General features: G+C 44.4%; 1 protein-coding gene across 10 annotated transcripts in view; it reads left to right on the top strand.

Moving 5' to 3' along the window:
• The window catches only part of CASK (calcium/calmodulin dependent serine protein kinase), a 411,477-nt gene that overhangs the window by 152,128 nt on the left and 237,812 nt on the right, over positions 1 to 21,537 (top strand). The window lies entirely within an intron of this gene.

Here is a 21,537-nt window from a genome sequence, read left to right as displayed (position 1 = left end):
GGGGACGTGGCTCTTCGTCGGTCGTTGGCGGCAATTCAGTGGCCGCACCATCACTCCACCTCCATGTTCAGCGGGCAGGATTCCGCCTCCCTGTTTGGTGGCAAGTTGTAGGGTTTTTTTTTGTTGCTTGGGGCGGCAAAAACGCTGGAGCCGGCCCTGGTGAGACCCTGTCTCTTATAACTGACCATCCTTTCTCAGCTGACTCCCTGATCAGCCTCATCTGGTGAGCAAAGTCCCCATCCAGAGAATCTGTTGCTTAGTTACCTCCCCTCCTAAAATTCAGATTTTAAAAATTGATTGGCCCTGGGTGATAGCCATCTCTTTGCCCAGGGGTACTCCATTTAAATAGGCAATCATCAGAGTTTAATGATCTTGTTGTTAGCCCTGTGTCACCAGCCTCTGGAACTTGTTTATGATGAAGGTGAAAAGCAGGAAAGCAAAGATGATCAAAGTGAATATACACAGAGTTCCTAATCACAAACAGAAGTCATAAACTACATATAGATTCATCAGATCACCACATCCTCTTTTTCAGAATTTTAGTGTCCTTGTAAAAGACCATACTTCGTTAACAGCTAAAGAGAGCTAAGTCTCTTGTTAATTCTGCACTTGGTTTCCTTTGATGGCTACCCTAAGTAAAGAAAAATCTGCTTCAAAAAGCAATCTAGAGAGAGTGAATGTGGAGCGCTCATAGCAGAAAACAGGGTTCAGTTTCCTTAAGGGCTACCACCAGATTTTACAAAAAGAACAGGAGTACTTGTGGCACCTTAGAGACTAACAAATTTATTTGAGCATAAGCTTTCATGAGCTCAAATAAATTTGTTAGTCTCTAAGGTGCCACAAGTCCTCCTTTTCTTTTTGCAAATACAGACTAACACGGCTGCTACTCTGACACCAGCTTTTAGTATGCAGTGTAGTTGTAGCCATGTCGGTCCCAGGATATTAGAGAGACAAGGTAGGTGAGGTAATATCTTTTACTGGGCCAACTTCTGTGGAAGACTGGAGGGGCAGCAGACGGGTCCAATAAAAGGTATTATTACCTCACCCACTTTGTCTCTCTGATTTTAGTGTCAGTACCTGAATGTGGACTGAGCGATAGCATTCCACTGGCTTTTGAAGGATAAGCAGCACTTAGATATGCTTAGAAGACAATGGGGATCTTGCAGTTCTTCAAGACTTTTTTTCACTGTGGAACTGTGGTCTCCTAGACTTTCCACTCCCCTTCGACGTCCTTTCATTTCTGGTGCTTTTGTATACTTTGCGAAGAGCTGAACATAATTTAGAACTTCCGTTTCTCTTCCCTGCATTAATGCTTCATACAAATGGCTCACTCCTCGCTGCTGTAAATTAGTGCGTGTTGATTTTGCATGTTTCTGAAGCTTCCTGTTGGTCACTTGTGTAATGTATCAGTCTCCATTTTTAGACTGTGCTTATCATGATATCTGAGCTGTTTGTATTTTAAAAGTGTCTTGGTCTTTGTGCTTTTTTTCAGTTTCCTACTCTTAGTAAAATGATTTGGGTATGTCCTGTTTCTCATATACTGTATGCTGATAAGTAGAGCTGGCTGGAAAATGGTAATTCTGTTCACAGAGGATTTCTAAATTTGTTCTTCTTTTGATTTGGAATGACAAAATATATATGCGACCTCAGATTCACACTGGTAATTTTTGCCACAATCATTCCATGTCTTCAGGCTCAAGATTAGCTCATGGCTCTTGACTTGCAAGATGCATACTACTTTTGGACTCTCTTTTTGGAGCTTTTAGGACTCTCCACGGCAACGAGGATATTTACAAAATGCCCAACAGTGGTACTGGCTCACCTGAGAAAGCATGGTATTCACATCCACCCCTGTGTGGATGTCTGGCTGATCAGACGCAAATCACAGCAGTAGACAGTGATGAGGTTGGAACACTCGTTATTCCTAGTCACTCAGCTGGGCCCTCCTTGTGAACTATGAAGAATCATTGCTCACCCCATCATACACAATAGAGTTCATAGGAACCATGATTCACTCCAGATTAGAAAAGGTGTACCTGCTGGAGGACAGGTTCCAGTTGTTAAAATATTCATTCTCCAACCTACTGTATATACTTGTTCATAAGCCGAATATTTTTGGTAAAAAAGTGATGCATCAAAGAGCGGGGGTTGGCTTATAAACGGGTCTACACCAAAATTTGATGATTTTAAACTCTATGAAATCATTGAATTGAATATCTAATACATTGTTGTTTTGTTTACTTGGAGTGTCTGCAGGCATGGAGCCCCTCATTTTCCTGTGGCCGCGGTTCGCCGTTCCCTGCCAATGGGAGCTGCAGGAAGTGGCGCCACTTCCCGCAGCTCCCATTGGCTGGGAATGGCAAACCGCGGCCACTGGGAGCTGAGGGGCTCCGTGCCTGTGAATGCTCCAGGTAAACAAAACGTCCCGACCTGCCAGCGGCTTACCCTGATGGGCCGGGAGCTGAAGTTTGCCAACACCTGAAATATAGGGTTGGCTTATGAAAGGGTCATACAGTTTTTACTGTTTTTACCTATCCATCTTGGGGCAGTTGGCTTATAAACGAACGGGCTAATGAACGAGTATATACGGTATATAAAATCAGACTGCAATTGAATAGACTTGTCTTGCAGTGTTATGTCATACTGGCATGATTGTACTTGAGGCTGTTTGCCAGACTTCATCCACAGTGAAGTGGCTCTGGCTTGGTTTGGTCTATTCCTCAGTGAGTCATTGAATAGACAGAAAAGTTTGAGTGCCCCAGTATTTAATTACAGAGCTGGCTTGGTGCTTGGACCCCAAAAATGCATGGAAAAGAGTATGCTTTTCAGGCCCTTCCCTGATGAAGATTTTGTACAGGAACGCATCACGGACAGACTAGGAGACCCATTTGGGCCACCTGCACCTTCAAGAGACATGGTGTCCAGATGGCATGATGATGATGTCCTTGAGCTTAGAGCTATCAGACTGGACTACGTGGCATTTCTGTCTGTCCTCTAGAATTCAGTAGTGCAAATCTTCAGGCAACATGACAACTACATAAATAGGAGGGCCGTCTGTTTGTCAGCCCTCGACTTCTAATCATGATGCCAACTGAATGAAGTGACCCCAATGGCCCTTCATCTTGTGGGAGTCAGCAACAACCCAGTGGATTTCCTGAGCAGGCAGTCAGTAACCAGCCACAAATGGTCCTTGCAGAGGTCTGTCATAGGATCAGTGCTCCGCCACTGGGCATCTCTCCTCACAGATTTGTTTGCCCCCAAGGCAAATGCCAAATGTCAGAACTTTTGCTCTAGGAGAGGACTAATCTTAGGATTGCTACTAGACTCATAGACTTTAAGGTCAGAAGGGACCATTATGATCGTCTAGTCTGACCTCCTGCACAACGCAGGCCACAGAATCTCACCCACCCACTCTCTCTCCTGTAACAAACCCCTGACCTGTGTCTGAGCTATTGAAGTCCCCAACTCGTGGTTTAAAACTTCAGCATGCAGAGAATCCTCCAGCAAATGACCCATGCCCCACACTGCAGAGGAAGGGAAAAAACCCCCAGGACCTCTGCCAATCTGCCCTGGAGGAAAATTCCTTCCCGACCCCGAATATGGCGATCAGCTGAACCTTGAGCATGTGGGCAAGACTCACCAGCCAGACACTCAGGAAAGAATTCTCTGTAGTAACTCAGATCCCACCCTATCTAGTGTCCCATCACAGGCCATTGGACATATTTACCGCTAATAGTCAAAGATCAATTAATTGCCAGAATTAGGCTATCCCATCATACCATCCCCTCCATAAACTTATCAAGCTTAGTCTTGAAGTCAGATGTGTCGTTTGCCTCCACTGCTCCCCTTGGAAGGCTATTCCAGAACTTCACTCTTCTGATGGTTAGAAACCTTCATCTAATTTCAAGTCTAAATTTCCTGATGGCCAGTTTATATCCATTTGTTTTTGCGTCCACATTGGTACTGAGCTTAAATAATTCTTCCTCCCTCCCTCCCTGGTATTTATCCCTCTGATATATTTATAGAGAGCAATCATGTCTCCTCTCAGCCTTCTTTTGGTTAGGCTAAACAGGCCAAGCTCTTTGGGTCTCCTTTCATAAGACAGGTTTTCCATTCCTCGAATCATCCTAGTAGCCCTTCTCTGTACCTGTTCCAGTTTGAATTCATCCTTCTTAAACATGGGAGACCAGAACTGCACACACTATTCCAGATGCGGTCTCACCAGTGCCTTGTAAAACGGTACTAACACCTCCTTATCTCTACTGGAAATACCTCGCCTGTTGCATCCCAAGACCGCATTAGCTTTTTTCACGGCCATATCACGTTGGCGGCTCATAGTCATCCTATGATCAACCAATACTCCGAGGTCCTTCTCCTCCTCTGTTACTTCCAAGTAATGCGTCCCCAGTTTATAACAGAAATTCTTGTTATTAATCCCTAAATGCATGACCTTGCACTTTTCACTATTAAATTTCATCCTATTACTATTACTCCAGTTTACAAGGTCATCTAGATCTTCCTGTATGATATCCCGGTCCCTCTCTGTATTGGCAATACCTTCCAGCTTCGTGTCATCCGCAGACTTTATTAGCACATTCCCACTTTTTGTGCCAAGGTCAGTAATAAAAAGGTTGAATAAGATTGGTCCCAAAACCGATCCCTGAGGAACTCTACTAGTAACCTCCTTCCAGCCTGACAGTTCACCTTTCAATATGACCCTTTGTAGTCTCCCCTTTAACCAGTTCCTTATCCACCTTTCAATTTTCATATTGATCTCCATCTTTTCCAATTTAGCTAATAATTCTCTATGTGGAACCGTATCAAATGCCTTACTGAAATCAAGGTAAATTAGATCCACTGCGTTTCCTTTGTCTAAAAATCTGTTGCCTTCTCAAAGAAGGAGATCAGTTGGTTTGGCACGATCTACCTTTTGTAAAACCATGTTGTATTTTGTCCCAGTTACCATTGACCTTAACTACTTTCTCCTTCAAAATGTTTTCCAAGTCCTTGCATACTACAGATGTCAAACTAACAGGCCTCTAGTTACCTGGGTCACTTTTTTTTTCCCTTTCTTAAAAATAGGAACTATGTTAGCAATTCTCCAGTCATACGGCACAACCTCTGAGTTTACAGATTCATTAAAAATTCTTGCTAACGGGCTTGCAATTTCATGTGCCAGTTCCTTTAATATTCTTAGATGAAGATTATGTGGGCCCCCCGATTTAGTCCCATTAAGCTGTTTGAGTTCGGCTTCTACCTTGGATGTAGTAATATCTACCGCCATATCCTCATTCCCATTTGTCATCGTACCATTATCCCTAAAGATTCCTTCCTTCTACAGTGGAACAGAGGCCTGCTTCCTGCCATTTACCCTGATAATCAGAGGAATATCCAAAATCAGGAGATACAGAACCACTGTCTTTCTCATTGCCCCGTATTGGCTGAGGTAGTTTTGGTTGATGGACCTGTTACAAATATCCATTCAACCTCCTATCAAGCTCACAGGCCATCTGGACCTGATCTCACAGCACCATAGCTCAGATACTCCATCCAGACCTAGAGTCACTGCATCTGATGGCATGACTGTTGGCTGGTTAAGTACCACAGATAGGACTGCTCCTTACGAGTCTGGGAAATCTTGGTTCAGCGCAAGAGAATGTTTACCAGCAGGATGTACTCAACTGAATGAAAAAGATTCTCGATATGGGTGGCCCAACATGATCATCGATGCCAAAAATCCTCAACTACTTATTGCACTTCAAACAGGCCAGAGTTTTGTTCAGCTCTATTAAGGCCCACCTATGGGCAATCTCAGCTTGCCATCCACCTGTATGGTCAGTCTTGGTCTTCTCACCCTATGGTATAGAAGATTCTCAAGGGACTACTATGCACTTATCCAGCAATCAGAAACTCTATTCCTGCTTGGGACCTCAGTTAAGTCCTCCTGAGGCCCAGGGAGCCTCCATTTGAACTTCTCTTAAACGCTCCCTTTACCACCTCATTCTAATATCAGTCTTCCTAGTGGTTATCAATCCTGCCAGAAGAGTGAATGAGCTTCAAGCACTTATGGCTGAAACACCCCCCTCCCCCCCCATGCTGTTCCATAGGGACATGTTAGCACTAAGACTCACCCAAAGTGTATTCCTGAAGTGTTCTCATATTTTCATCTGAACTGGTGAAATGACCTACCTGTCATCCTGAAACCACACTCAGTACTAGCAGAAAAGGAATTGCATATACTAGTTATGTCTAGGACCCTGCTTTATTATGTTGGCAGGATCAAACCATTCAGATTGTTGCTTTTGTCTTTTCATATCCATAGCCATATGTTCTAAAGGTCAAGCCAGCTCTTCAGATATTGAAATGGATAACACAATGTATCTTACTATGTTACCAGTTGGCTGGTGTCCTCTCTCATTGAACATCAAGTCTCACTCCTCCAGAGGACAAGCAGCATCCTCCACCTGCTTCAAGAAATGTGACCATACCAGAAATCTGTAAGGTGGTAATGTGGAGGAACCATTACTTTTTTTTTTAAACATTGTGCCTTGGACTTCGTGGCTAGGCCATGTGCCAAGTTCAGAAAAGCAGTACTATAATCACTGTTTGATGCAGCTGAAACTCCTCAGTCCCACTCTTCTGAGGCAATACTGCCTGCTGATCACCTACAGCAGGATCTATGTTGACACATACTCATAGGTTCTGAGGCCAGAAGGGACCACTAGTGGTGATCTAGTCTGGCCTCCTGCATAACATGGTCCATAAAACTTCCACAGATTTAATTCCAGTTTGAACTACAGCCTATCTTTTTTAGAAAAGCATCCAATCTTGATTTTAAAATTGTTGGTGATGGAGAAACCACCACAACCCTTAGTAAATTGTTCCAGTGGCTGATTACTCTCTCTGTTTAAAAACTTGAGCCTTATTTCCAGTCTGAATTTGTGTAGCTTCAACTTCCAGCCATTGGCTCTTTTTTTATATATTTATCTGCTAGATTAAAGAGCCCATTTTGTTCTCAGTGTTTTCTAATCCTTTTAATCATTCTTGGGCTCTTCTCTGAATTTGTCAATGTCAGTTTATATTGAATTGTGGATACCAGAACTGGACACAGTATTCCACCAGTGGTTGAACCAGTGTTGAATACAGAGGTAATATAACCTCTCTACTCCTATTTAGGATTTCCCTGTTTTTATGTATCCAAGGATCACTTTAGCCCTTTTGCTCACAGAATCGCACTGGGAGTTCATGTTCAGCGATTGTCCACCAGAATGCCCAAGTCTCTTTCAGAGTCATTGCTTCCCAGGGTAGAATCCTCTGTCCTGTAAATTTGGCCTACATTCCTTGTTTCTTTGTTTACTTTACATTTTGCCATATTAAAATATACATTGTGTGCTTGAACCCAGCTTACCAATTTATGCGTATCACTCTTTTTTAGTAACTTGTCCTCTTCGTTATTTACCACTCCCTCAAATTTTGTGTCATCTGCAAATTTTTATTCCTTCCATGTAATCGGTAAAAATGTTATAGTTTAGGGACAAGAACTGATCCCTGCAGGACCCCACTAGAAACAAACCTGCTTGAAGATGATTCCTTATTTACAATTACATTTTGACACCTGTCAGCCAGTTTGTAATCCATTTAATGTGGAAGAAGAGTGAGTGGTTGGTTACCCTACTGTAATTGCTGTTTTTCAAGATGTTTTAGTCCAGTGTTGAGCCCATGACCCACCCTCCCTCCCCACTCTTTGGAATTCTCAATTAACACAGTTTTGAATTACAAGAGATCTGAGGGAGGGTCGCAGCTGTTCTGCCCTTTATGTCCTCACATGGGTATGAAGAGGCACATGGTGCATGTGTGGGCCAGACAAATACTGGTGTTAATCTTATGTGCATGAGGCAGTTGCGCATCTACAGTGGAATCCACACTGACTACAGCACTTCGAAGAACCATGGTTACTGTAGCGTAAGTAATTGTTCATTCTGTGAATGGTAAACAAAACTAATAAAGAGCTAAACAAATTGTACTTTCCACATTTAGTTTGAAACAAAACAAATTAAAGAGTGTGTGTCTGTGGGGGGAATGTTTCCTTACACAACTTCTCCCAACTCCCTCCCAGCCTCCAGGGAGGCATGATGCATGAAAATCCTTTCAGCAGTGCCTTCATCCTCCTCCCCATCTCCAGCCATGGCTTCAGGATTCTTTGACTAGGCAGCTGCTTGTGTCTTCTGTCACGCTCAGGGTGTGTTCCTGGAGAAGCCAGTGTCTGTCAGAGGTAGTGTGGCCTAGGCAAAAAAACACTGGTCTTGAACTCAGAAGACCTGCATTCTATTCCAAGCTCTGCCAATGGCCTGCTGAGTGATCCTGGGCAAGTCATTTCCTCCCTCTGTCAATCATTTTGAGATCTATTGATGAAAACTGCTGAACGAAAATCCTTTCCGCATTCCATGTCAGGAGACGTGTGCGCGCCCACTGGAAACTATAGTGCCTTCTATACTAAAGAAGCTCTTAATGGTGGGCTCAGGTAAGGCTGGCAACACTTTCTTCTTCAGCTGTTAATAATGAGCGTCTGACTCACTTGGCACCAACATCTTGTAAATATCCTTCCCTATCCTCTCTGCTGCAGCAGCACGCTCCTCCTCAAATTCTCTCATATGCAACTGTAACAACACCCCTTTCCTATGTCATTAGTGGGATGGAATCCTGAACCTTCAACACTTACTGCACAGAACTCTTCTAATTGAGCTACAAAACTAACTATATTGACTGATGGGGGAAGAATGTTGCTATTCCAAAAGAGAGAGAGGCCACTGGGTCCGTATGCTGGTTCTAGGAAGGAGAGCCTGGCCCAGCGTGGCTCATCCTCCCTTTCCCTCAACAGAGGCAGTGACAGATGGGCTGCTGGGGCAATTTGCTGGGCCTAGGGGGATTGTTGAGGAGTGCAGTCCAGTTCTTTCCCATCATGTTGCTCCATCTCCCTCCCACTACAGCTACTCCATCAAAAGCCAGGCTGTATGCTTCCAGGGTTCGGAGTGCAGTGTCTGCTGCTGCTGCTGCTTTGGTGGCAGTGTGGACCTGTCCTAGATTAGAATGTTCTTGTTTCATTATTTTGGCATGCAGCCAAAATTTTGCTGCCATCACAGATGACATGGGTAGAGGTGTTTTTTCAAAAGTTTGTAGCTCTGCTAAACCTGTCTGGAATAAAGAAAAGGCAATTCTCTGGCCCCAGGGCTTTCTTAATAGATGTTGAAGTTCTGCCACAAACAATGGAAGTGTTAGATCTTCTCAAAAAGAAGGTTGCAAGAATCTTTTATAAAGGAAAGTGTTCGGTAAATATAGGTGTCACTAACAGTTCCCTCTGAAACTGTGGAGTTGGAGGCTTGGTCTTGAGTCTCCATGGGAGTAATGACTCATCTGTCTATCACTAAGTTGCTTCCTCCAAAGAGCAAATTGTCTGCTGCAGATGGGATTCCCCAGGGAAGTTCAGAGGAATGGAGCCAGGGCTCCCGGATGGATGACAACAGCAGTCACCATGGATCATGAGGCTATGTCAACTGCATCTACTGAGGCTTGTAGGGATGATCTTTCAATGAATCTACGCTCCTCACTCAGGGCTTGAAATTGTGCACTTACTTCCTTAGGAAGCTTGTCTCTAAATTCCAAAAGTTTTAAGTAAATGAAAACAATCATACTTTGAAATGCCTGACAATTGAAGTAAGTACTTTCCTTCCGAGGAGGTCCAATAATTTAGCCTCTTTATCCGGAAGAATGGACCTTCAGTGCTGTTGCCTACTCCTTTCAATGGCAACCTGAATAACCGAAGAGTTTGGGGCAGGATATGTGAACAAAAACTCTGCTCCCCTGGCTGGGACCAAATATTTCTTTTCTGCCTTCTTGGGAGTAGGTGCACATGTTGCTGGAGTATGCCACATGAGTCTGGCAGGCTCCAGGATGGCCTTATTAATGGGCAGCACAACCCTAATAAACCCTGCCATTCTGCCTACAAAGAACAAAATCATTTAAGAAATTGCGTAGGCTGTTCATTTCCTTGGCAGAATGGATGAAGGGAGAAGCAAGCCTTCTCAAAGGCTTTGTACGTGGATTTCAGGCTATGTTCTGCTGTGCTACCAGTTAGCAGATAGTCCGTCTCCACATAGTGAGGGCCTGCTCTACCAGAGCCAAGATAGCTTTGGTAGCATCGCTTCAAAGAGTTCCACCGGTTGACATCTATAAAGTGGAAACATGGGGTTCTCTGAATGCTTTCACAAGACATTATGCCCTAGTGCAAGCTTCCACAACTGATGCATCCTTTGACTCAGCGGTCCTATGGTCATCAATACTGCATTGGTCTTCACACCTTCTTCCTCATGGAGAACTGCTTGTTAGTCACCCACAGTGCAGTATACATAAGGATCAGCACTCGAAGAAGAAAGAAAGGTTGCTTACCTTCTATAATTAGAGTTCTTGGAGATGTGTGGTCCCTATCAGAATTTTATTACTGTCTGTCCTTCCTTTCTGCTTTAGGATCTTTTTCTCGTGATTTGCAGTAGAGAAGGCACTGGGGAAGCAGTTGGCCTGCTCTGCTTCATTATCAAAGCTCTGTGTGCCTTAGTTTTCAACACTCTTATTTCTGTAAGCGTTGTTTGTACCAAAGAAACCAGATCTGAGTCAGGGGGTCAGCTAGTTAGTGCTGGAGTTCTATAATCTCTAAGGTTATATGGTTCGGGGGGGAAGAGGGAGAATATATCTGATAATGTAATTTGAGTATCAGTGCTTACAAGGGGAGAAAGGTAAGGTTGTGCATGCAACATTAATTTGGCATTTCCTGACTTTTGAGTTTATAACCATATGAGGTTAAGTCTCGTACTAGTTGTTGGGTTTTTTTGTACTGACAAAATTCATTATTTATCTGAAGTAAATTATCACACATGGCTGCTGGCTCTGTAGCAACTTAAAGCCTTTTTCCAAACTAGAGATTGTTAATGTAGTTTTATTGATTTTAGTAGACCTCTGTTTGTGGTGAAATTTTTGGAATATGAATGTTATCAGTACTCTGAATAGGAAGCTAATGGAGAGCTGGCAGTTACAAAAAGCAATGAAATTGAGCAGTAGGAGAAATGTATTTGGCAGCACAGTCAGTAGAGGTTGTCAGTTTTTTTCATTGTGAACTGCCTTTTTGAAAGATTTATAACAGGCCATTTTAATTGTCTTCAAGGTTAAACTTGGCATGTAGATTCTTAGATGTGGCAAATTTATTTTTGCAGAATTTCATTTAAATTAATTATTTTGGAAAATACACCTCTTTTTCTTGCTCATGACCATAATCTGATTAGGGTATTGTATTTATTGAAAAATGAATTTTTGCAACATGCCACACTTTTATTCATATGATGTCCTAAGACAGCTTGAGTACCACTTGAATGGAATTGTTTGTAGTAAAATGAAAGTTTGTAAATAGATTCTGATATTGTTACTGTTTTCCTGACTTGGCTTGAAGAAAGCAGAAGACAAAATGCAATAACAAAATAAACCATATTTCAAGATAAAACTTTTTCTTCTAAAGAATGGTGAGCAGCTGATAAATGTGGTGATTTAAAGTGCCATGTACATTGTAATTACCTTCACGTTGAGAAACCCAGTTACAACACGGTAGTCCTCTGATATGTTAAAACATAGTGTTGGTTATGCGGCATAGACAGGGAGAGAGCCATGTTGTAGCACTGGACTTCAGCAAGGCTGTAGACTAGTTCAAGACTAAGGTAGGACTGTCATGTCTTCACTGCAAGACTAAACCTCATTTTCACCTGGTAAAGGGACCCCATTATGTTATAATGACATCCTCCAACATGATGGTGGTTAGTGTAGACAGACCCATCATTTTTTTTAAGCTCTTGGGGAGAGGAGATTAAGATCTTTTTTTAAAACTAAAAGTCAGCTAATTATGTTTTCCTTTCAGCCTTGTGGTTTTACAAAGCAGTCATTATTTTGGCGCTGAAGGTGTGAATTATTAGCTGCTACTTGGTTCACTTTTATAAAATATACCCAATCAATGTAGTTCAGAATGCAGGTGCACAATCTCTCTCTTGTGCATAGACTTCATATCAAAGACAAAAGCGAAAGGACCATACCCAGGGGTGAAAGCAAGTTAGAGGACTTACAGGTATGCCAGAGTCCTGAGCAGGGGGCGTGGCCTAAACTGGAAGAGGCGTGGCTTCAACCAGAAGAGGCAGGGCCTTAAATCCCCAGGCCCTTTAAATCTTGATTTAAAGGGTCAGGGCTCCAGCTGCAGTAGTGGCGGCTAGGAGCCCGGGGCCCTTTAAATCACCCCTGAGCTACCTGCAGAGGTGGCTGGGAGGCTTGGGGGCGATTTAAAGGGCCCAGGGTTCCAGCTGCTGCTACCGCAGCGGAGCCCGGGCCCTTTAAATCACTGAGGAGCCCTGGGGGCTCCCGGCTGCCACCGCTAACCCGGGGCTCTGGGGTAGCGGCTTCCCGAGCCCTGGGGTAGCGGCAGTGGCAGGGATTTAAAGGGCCCTGGAGCTCCAGCCCCCGCTACCCTCCCGGGGCCCTTTAAATCCCCCCCTGAGCCCTGCTGCCCGAGCCCTGGGGTAGCGGTGACCGGGCTCCGTCGGGGATTTAAAGGGCCCCGGGGCTCCAGCCGCCGCTACCGCCCTGGCCCTTTAATTGCCCACCGGAGCCCCACCGCCGCTACCCCAGGGCTTTGGCAGTAGGGCTCCGGCGGGGATTTAAAGAGCCGGGGCACTAGGGGTGGCTTGAGCTCCGGGGCTCTTTAAATCCCTGCCAGAGCCCCCCCACCCTTACCCCAGGGCTTGGGCAGCAGGGCTCAGGCAGGGATTTAAAGGGCTTGGGGCTCCAGCCGCCGCTACTGCCCTTGCCCTTTAAATCCCCTCCGGAGCCCCACCACCGCTACTCCAGGGCTTCGGCAGCAGGGCTCAGGCGGGGACTTAAAGGGCCGCGGGAGGGTAGTGTGGGCTGGAGCTCCGAGGCCCTTTAAATCCCCACCAGAGCCCCGCCGCCGCTACCCCGGGGCTCGGGCAGCAGGGCTGAGGCCGAGATTTAAAGGGTCCCGGGGCAGTAGTGGCGGCTGGAGCTCTGAGGCCCTTTAAATCCCCGCGGCCGCAGCCCCGCCGCCACTACCTCAGGGCTTTAAATTGCCCTCTCTGAAAGCCGGTCCTGGTACGGCGCACCGGCTCTTACCGGTACACTGTACCGGAGCGTACCGGCTTACTTTCACCTCTGACAATACCCCAAAAAACAATTCCCCACCCACCTTCCCCAATCACCACCTTACATTAGAGTGGGCCTTGTGCAGCCTTATCTAGCCAGAAAGGATTAAGAGTTGAGAATGTTGTCTATATATACAAATTGCAAGTTGGCCAGTTTATCATAAATAATATGGCTTCATTAATAAAAATGCACTTTAACTTAAATGTTGCTTTCTGTACTTTCTAAAATGTTCTTTCGAATTTCTCCTCTTCCTCAGTCATTAAAGTTGTCATAGTCTCCCTTCTTCTGACACAGTTCCTACCATCCCAACAAGCCCTGGCTTCCCCCCAAATTTATTTGACCATTTATTTAAGTTATTGACTGCCACCTTCCCTGATAAATCCTGTTGATAGGAGTAAGTGGAATGGTGGAAAGTTACAGGGGAAAGAGGGAGACTTACCTAATTTTCAAGTAATGGAATAAAAGTACTTATTTTTGAGTGGTCTGCCCATCCCTTTTTGTTCTGAGTGGATGCATTGCAAAAAATTGACTCTAAGATCTGTTACTCTCTATTTTTTAAAATAATAAACATAGTAGCTGCAAAAGGTTTAAGGCTGGGGTGGCCAACCTGAGCCTGAGAAGGAGCCAGAATTTACCAATGTATATTGCCAAAGAGCCACCGTAATACGTCAGTAACCCCCTCCATTAGCTCCCCCCCCACTCCCAGCGCCTCCAACCCACCGGCAGCCCCGCCGATCAGAACCTCCCCCTCCCGCCCCACACCTCTCGATCAGCCATTTTGTGGCATGCAGGAAGCTCTGGGGGGGAGGAGCGAGGGCATGGCATGCTCAGGGGAGGGAGTGGGAAGGGGTGGAGTGGGGGCAAGGCCTGTGGCAGAGCCAGGGGTTGAGCAGTAATCACCCCCCAGCACATTGGAAAGTTGGCGCCTGTAGCTCTAGCCCCGTCGGTGCCTTTAGAAGGAGCCGCATATTAACTTCTGAAGAGCCGCATGTGGCTCCGGAGCCACAGGTTGGCCACCCCTGGTTTAAGGCAATTATCTGCAATAGGCAACTCTTAATCTCTTCCTTAAGACTAAATAATACGCCTTCACAATTTGTTGAAGACTTCCCTGTAGGTCCAGGATATTTCCGAACCAAAATATAGGATCTTATACGTAAAATGGCATTCATGTTTTTTAAAGAACTAGAACTGGTCCTTGAACTTCAGAATGAGTCTCTGGGCACAGATGATCTTACAAGCCCATCTTTTTCCAGCTGTTCATGTACCTGTTTTGTTTTCTTTTCTTTATTTCTGGAAAGGAAGTCTATAGCATGTTTGGTTTCAGAGTAACAGCCGTGTTAGTCTGTATTCGCAAAAAGAAAAGGAGTACTTGTGGCACCTTAGAGACTAACCAATTTATTTGAGCATGAGCTTTTGTGAGCTACAGCTCACTTCATCGGATGCATACTGTGGAAACTGCAGAAGACATTATATACACAGAGACCATGAAACAATACCTCCTCCCACCCCACTCTCCTGCTGGTAATAGCTTATCTAAAGTGATCATCAAGTTGGGCCATTTCCAGCGCACATCCAGGTTTTCTCACCCTCCGCCCCCCCCCCACACACAATCACTCTCCTGCTGGTAATGGCCCATCCAAAGTGACCACTCTCTTCACAATGTGTATGATAATCAAGGTGGGCCATTTCCTGCACAAATCCAGGTTCTCTCACCCCCTCACCCCCCTCCAAAAACCACACACACAAACTCACTCTCCTGCTGGTAATAGCCTATCCAAAGTGACCACTCTCCTTACAACGTGCATGAAAATCAAGGTGGGCCATTTCCAGCACAAATACAGGTTTTCTCAACCCCCCCCCCCTTTTTTTCTCAAAAAACACACACACACAAACTCACTCTCCTGCTGGTAATAGCTTATCCAAAGTGACCACTCTCCCTACAATGTGCACGATAATCAAGGTGGGCCATTTCCAGCACAGATCCAGGTTTTCTCACCCCCCCCACCCCCATACACACACACACTCACTCTCCTGCTGGCAATAGCTCATCCAAACTGACCACTCTCCCCACAATGTGCATGACAATCAAGGTGGGCCATTTCCAGCATAAATCCAAGTTTAACCAGAACGTCGGGGGGGGGAGGGCGGGACAGAAAAAACAAGGGGAAATAGGCTACCTTGCATAATGACCTAGCCACTCCCAGTCTCTATTTAAGCCTAAATTAATAGTATCCAATTTGCAAATGAATTCCAATTCAGCAGTTTCTCGCTGGAGTCTGGATTTGAAGTTTTTTTGTTGTAAGATAGCGACCTTCATGTCTGTGATTGCGTGACCAGAGAGATTGAAGTGTTCTCCGACTGGTTTATGAATGTTATAATTCTTGACATCTGATTTGTTTCCATTTATTCTTTTACGTAGAGACTGTCCAGTTTGACCAATGTACGTGGCAGAGGAGCATTGCTGGCACATGATGGCATATATCACATTGGTGGATGTGCAGGTGAACGAGCCTCTGATAGTGTGGCTGATGTTATTAGGCCCTGTGATGGTGTCCTCTGAATAGATATGTGGGCACAGTTGGCAACGGGCTTTGTTTCAAGGATAGGTTCCTGGGTTAGTGGTTCTGTTGTGTGGTATGTGGTTGTTGGTGAGTATTTGCTTCAGGTTGGGGGGCTGTCTGTAAGCAAGGACTGGCCTGTCTCCCAAGATTTGTGAGAGTGTTGGGTCATCCTTCAGGATAGGTTGTAGACCCTTAATAATGCGTTGGAGGGGTTTTGGTTGGGGGCTGAAGGTGACGGCTAGTGGCGTTCTGTTATTTTCTTTGTTAGGCCTGTCCTGTAGTAGGTGACTTCTGGGAACTCTTCTGGCTCTATCAATCTGTTTCTTCACTTCTGCAGGTGGGTATTGTAGTTGTAAGAATGCTTGATAGAGATCTTGTAGGTGTTTGTCTCTGTCTGAGGGGTTGGAGCAAATGCGGTTGTATCGCAGAGCTTGGCTGTAGACGATGGATCGTGTGGTGTGGTCAGGGTGAAAGCTGGAGGCATGTAGGTAGGAATAGCGGTCAGTAGGTTTCCGGTATAGGGTGGTGTTTATGTGACCACTGTTTATTAGCACTGTAGTGTCCAGGAAGTGGATCTCTTGTGTGGACTGGAGCAGGCTGAGGTTGATGGTGGGATGGAAATTGTTGAAATCATGGTGGAATTCCTCAAGGGCTTCTTTTCCATGGGTCCAGATGATGAAGATGTCATCAATATAGCGCAAGTAGAGTAGGGGCATTAGGGGACGAGAGCTGAGGAAGCGTTGTTCTAAATCAGCCATAAAAATGTTGGCATACTGTGGGGCCATGCGGGTACCCATAGCAGTGCCGCTGATCTGAAGGTATACATTGTCCCCAAATGTAAAATAGTTATGGGTAAGGACAAAGTTCAGCCACCAGGTTAGCCGTGACATTATCGGGGATAGTGTTCTTGACGGCTTGTAGTCCATCTTTGTGTGGAATGTTGGGGTAGAGGGCTTCTACATCCATAGTGGCCAGGATGGTGTTATCAGGAAGATCACCGATGGATTGTAGTTTCCTCAGGAAGTCAGTGTTGTCTCGAAGGTAGCTGGGAGTGCTGGTAGCGTAGGGCTTGAGGAGGGAGTCTACATAGCCAGACAATCCTGCTGTCAGGGTGCCAATGCCTGAGATGATGGGGCGCCCAGGATTTCCAGGTTTATGGATCTTGGGTAGTAGATAGAATATCCCAGGTCGGGGTTCCAGGGGTGTGTCTGTGCGGATTTGATCTTGTGCTTTTTCAGGAAGTTTCTTGAGCAAATGCTGTAGTTGCTTTTGGTAACTCTCAGTGGGATCATAGGGTAATGGCTTGTAGAAAGTGGTGTTGGAGAGCTGCCGAGCAGCCTCTTGTTCATATTCCGACCTATTCATGATGACAACAGCACCTCCTTTCTCAGCCTTTTTGATTATGATGTCAGAGTTGTTTCTGAGGCTGTGGATGGCATTGTGTTCCGCACGGCTGAGGTTATGGGGCAAGTGATGCTGCTTTTCCACAATTTCAGCCCGTGCACATCGGCGGAAGCACTCTATGTAGAAGTCCAGTCTGCTGTTTCGACCTTCAGGAGGAGTCCTTCTTTCTGTAATGTTGGTAGGGAGGCCTTCTCTGGAGTATCCTACATTTTTAAGCTCTTAAGAACACTAGCAACTTTGCTGTACTTAAATCTGATGTTGAGAGATTGGTCCTAAATGGTCATTTTAAAAAATAATTTTCTGTAGCCACCACTCTTCCCCTCCCCGCCGCCAAAAAAAATAAATAAAAATCTCTGGCCTCAATTCTCCAAGATTAGCAGAATCAATTTGTTCCTAAGTGTGTCTATGGCCCGTTTTAGAACCAATGGGCCCTGGGTTCTTTGTGTTCCTTGGTTTGAGTGCAGGCAGCAGCTCTAAGCTTGCTGATTGTGTTAAATTATGGATAAGGTATGGTGTCTCCTGTAAAGGCTAGGTGAATAAATAAATATTCAGCCCAGATGCCCTTTAGGACAGTTAGTTATTGTCCTTTATAGAAATCAAGGAAGAAGAAACCAACACATTTTTAGAGGAAATGAAAGCATGAAATTAAGACTGGATATAGGCAGAGTCAGGAATAAAAGAAAAAAGCATGGGAGGTGGGACTAATCTGGTGTATGCAAAGAAATACCTAACTCTTAAAGCAATAATCGGTTGCTTCCTCTATCAAATAATAATCCTCCAAACTGAATACAGTACAATTAGGATTCCTTCTTTACCTTTCTGACCAAAAGCAACTTGAGAGGCTGTATTTCGTCCTGCTGATACAGCCAACTCCCTTCCCCCAAACAATGTGCTGGGCTCAGCATGCATGTCAGGACTGTTCTAGCCATGTGCATTCTATGGTATGGTGTGCCAGTACAGTTCCTAGACCAGTCATTCCTCCTTCTCTTCTCTGGCCTGGCTATCACCAGCTGTCTGCTTCTCAGGCATCCAGGTTAGGCAGACCTTTGGGGTGCTGAGGGTACTTTTGCTTTCTGGAGAGTCCTGACAGGCTCCTGGCTCAGAATTGTCAAACATTTTATTTTGTGTCACTTTTCTCAGTTGCTGTTTCTGGGCTGATATCTGTGCGAGTTGATTCTCATAGGCCCCAAAATAGCAGGGTGGGGCTCCATTTATTAAAGTAAGCACAGTTTTACAATTTGGTCTTGCACATCAGTTGAGTACCTAGTTCCAAGGTGGTGTCTCTCACACATACCATATATAGCATAACTAGATGGTGCCTTTTTCATTGATTTTGTTTGAGGTTCTAGAATATAAATCATACATATTAGTAAAATACTAGGAATGTGTCTGTCATGGATCATCCCAGTGTGTGCTATTTCTTATACCCCTCTGCAGTCTCTTATGAGTGACCCTTTGCAGGGACAGGCTCTGGGCCTCCAGTCTGCTTAAGGAGGAGTCCCATGACTTTGCTACTCTTAGACTGGATCTGTAGGCTTCAGCACCCCAATTTCTCACCATGGCTCATTTAGGAGGACCAATTTGGTTTGGCTTCTTGCAGTAACCTTCTCTCTTAGGAGCTGTATAACCAGAAAATATATGCAGCAATATAGTTCAGCATTTTCAAAACAAAGTGTTATTAATTAACAGGAACACAGTAGTCAGAGAAATGGGTTAAAGTAACAAAAAAGGCCTACACACACATCTTATTTAAACTGAGTTCTTCCCTTGTAAATTTTGGGTAAGTTCCACTTGGCCTAGGCACCCCTACTCCTGGGCTGAGACAGCCAGCCAGCCCTGGCAGCATTCTCTGTTATTTTCACTCGCTCGCAGCTGTTGTTGCCTGCTCGCCCCCCTTCCTCTGTAGGGACTGTATAGGATTGCATGTAACGGGAAAGTCACTTAAGGATACTGGACAATAATGACTTGGGTGAAAAAAAATCACGTTTGCCCCTATTCCAAAATGCATTTATTTTCAACTAAAACATTATGCTCTTAAAACTCAAGTGAATGTTCACAGAATTCTGACCAGCATACAATCTGCAGCTACATTAAAGTTGACTTGAAAAATATATTTGTTTGTTTGTTTGCAGAGACAGTGAATACATCCTGAATTGGAGGTGTGTCCCTATCTAGGTTTTTATACCATAGTTACCACCATGGTATTTGAGCATCTGTATGTATGTCTGTCAATTTTTCAGAGTTGCATGCGGTTTCTGGATATTGCTGGATTAAATATCTTTGACTGACCCTGAGAGATTGTGGGTAAGATTCTGTGCTGTGCCTTTGGGAGGTGAAGCACAGATTTGCCTCCCAGAGGGAAGGGGTGCCTCCCAGTCCTGGGCTGCTCCAGGGGCTAAATTACTGCAGTTACTCCAGGCTGCCCTATTGGCTGCAGCACTGCTCAGAATCTCCACAGTGCTGGGCCCTCCCCCTGACATTCTTCTCCTGTTCCCAGCCCCGCCCCAACACACCTCTCCCATTCGGGCTTGTGAGGGAGTCCTTAGGGGACATCCTGTGCCTGCTGTTTTCTTCTGTTCCTGCTCAGGGTGAATTCTTCCTGAGTGATATCTGGAATTCTTAGAGCCCTTTAAGCTGCTCTAGCCTTTTTACCTGTCTTAAATGGGCCAGAGTGGAGCTGAGGATCTCATCCACACTTTTGTGGTGTTTTTAAAATGGAGCTGTTCCTCCAGAGGATATAGTAATGATTACAAACTTAATTTGGTTTTCTCCTAATTGAAGTGTTTATGTATTGTTTAAGCTTCCAAGTGGTCTTATTTGTTCTGAAGGTTATTTGAGTAAATAATAAAGGAAATATAATTGATTGTACGTAGCTTTTGTGTTCCAGAATATATTTCAGAAACCTATCAAAATGAGGCACTATGTACTTAATGATTGTAGCTAGGAATTTAAATTAAAAGTAATTGTTGTGGCCAAAACTGTGTTCTTACAGTGCTGACCATTAAAAGTCAGCACTTGCTTTGATGAATGATGCATTGGCATCTTTTGAGTATATCTGTGCTAACAGTGGGGGAATGGTTGGAGAGATTGGTTTTGAATGGCCTCTGCTGTACTACTTTGATTACATAAGTACCCACTGTAATTCCATTTTACTGCAGGAATAGTCTGTCTGTTTTGACAGCAGAACACCCACCTGTGGATAATAATACATAAGATAAATATGCAAAGTTGGACCATTGTGGATGCCTGTACCCTGAGTTGCCCCAGTCTGGAATAAAGACAACAATGTAGTAAAGCTGCACAGACTAAAACAGAAAAACTTTGTTTATAAGAAGACAATTTGAGGGTTAACTAAGACACCTCGTAACTCTAAACATGATCTTATCATTACAGCAATACAGCAAATAATATGCAAAGAAAAATAATAGGATCAAACATACAGATTTCTTCAGTACCAAAAGGTACAAATCCTATGCATTTAAAACATGCACCACTGATTTGGCATTTATGTCACCACACTGTCCTGAGCTGAAAAAGCAGCAAATGCCCAGTTCTTTGAATAGGCTGGTGTCTTTCTCCTTGTCGTTATCTTCTTGCTGCAATTAGTAAAAGCAGGCCTGTGAGCATCAGCCCGCAGGGCAGAAATCTCCTTCCCCTCTCGGGTATGGTGTGCGCGCTCTCTCTCTCTGGCTGAACTAATTGAAGTTTGATGCCTTTTTTTTTTTTTTTAAATAAACTTGGGAGTGGAGTTAGCTGCCACCCTTGGAAATGTCCTCCTGAGCATGCTCCAAGGGTTTGACTACCTACGCATCCTACATCCCCACCCCCTGCTAGCCCAGACTGGGTGAAGTCAGTGGACAGCTGCTGTACTCTTCTGGCAATAAACCTGACTGCTACCATTTAAAGGAACAGTGATAGAAGCATGGGTTACACATGCGTAGCTGGGTATTACAAAACTAATGAATCTTAGTATGTAGTAAAGTAAACCAATTTTTCAAAATATGGTATATAGGGGTTTGTTTGTTTTTAAAATCAGTTAATTCTATACTTTAGAAAAAGAAATAACCTCACATAAGAATTTAGGAATGATTTACTTTTTGCTGCTGTTGTTCTTTCCCACTAACAGATCTGATTTTGTTCCTTTACTCATGTTTCAGAAAAATTGTTACCTCTTTCCAGAAAAAAACACTCTCAGAGAAGAGAAAGTGACTCATTGCTCTCTTGCCAATTTTGGTTACAAAGGCTAAAGACTATTTTGGAATAATGTCAGATGTCAACCTTCCAAAAGATTGTGTCCTTTTTTCTTTACTAATTGATCTTAAACTTCTTG

Source organism: Natator depressus, chromosome 1, assembly GCF_965152275.1.
Source record: "Natator depressus isolate rNatDep1 chromosome 1, rNatDep2.hap1, whole genome shotgun sequence".
Taxonomy (NCBI): Eukaryota; Metazoa; Chordata; order Testudines; family Cheloniidae; genus Natator; species Natator depressus.
Note: the sequence above shows the minus strand (reverse complement) of the source record. Positions and strands in the feature narration are given on the sequence as shown.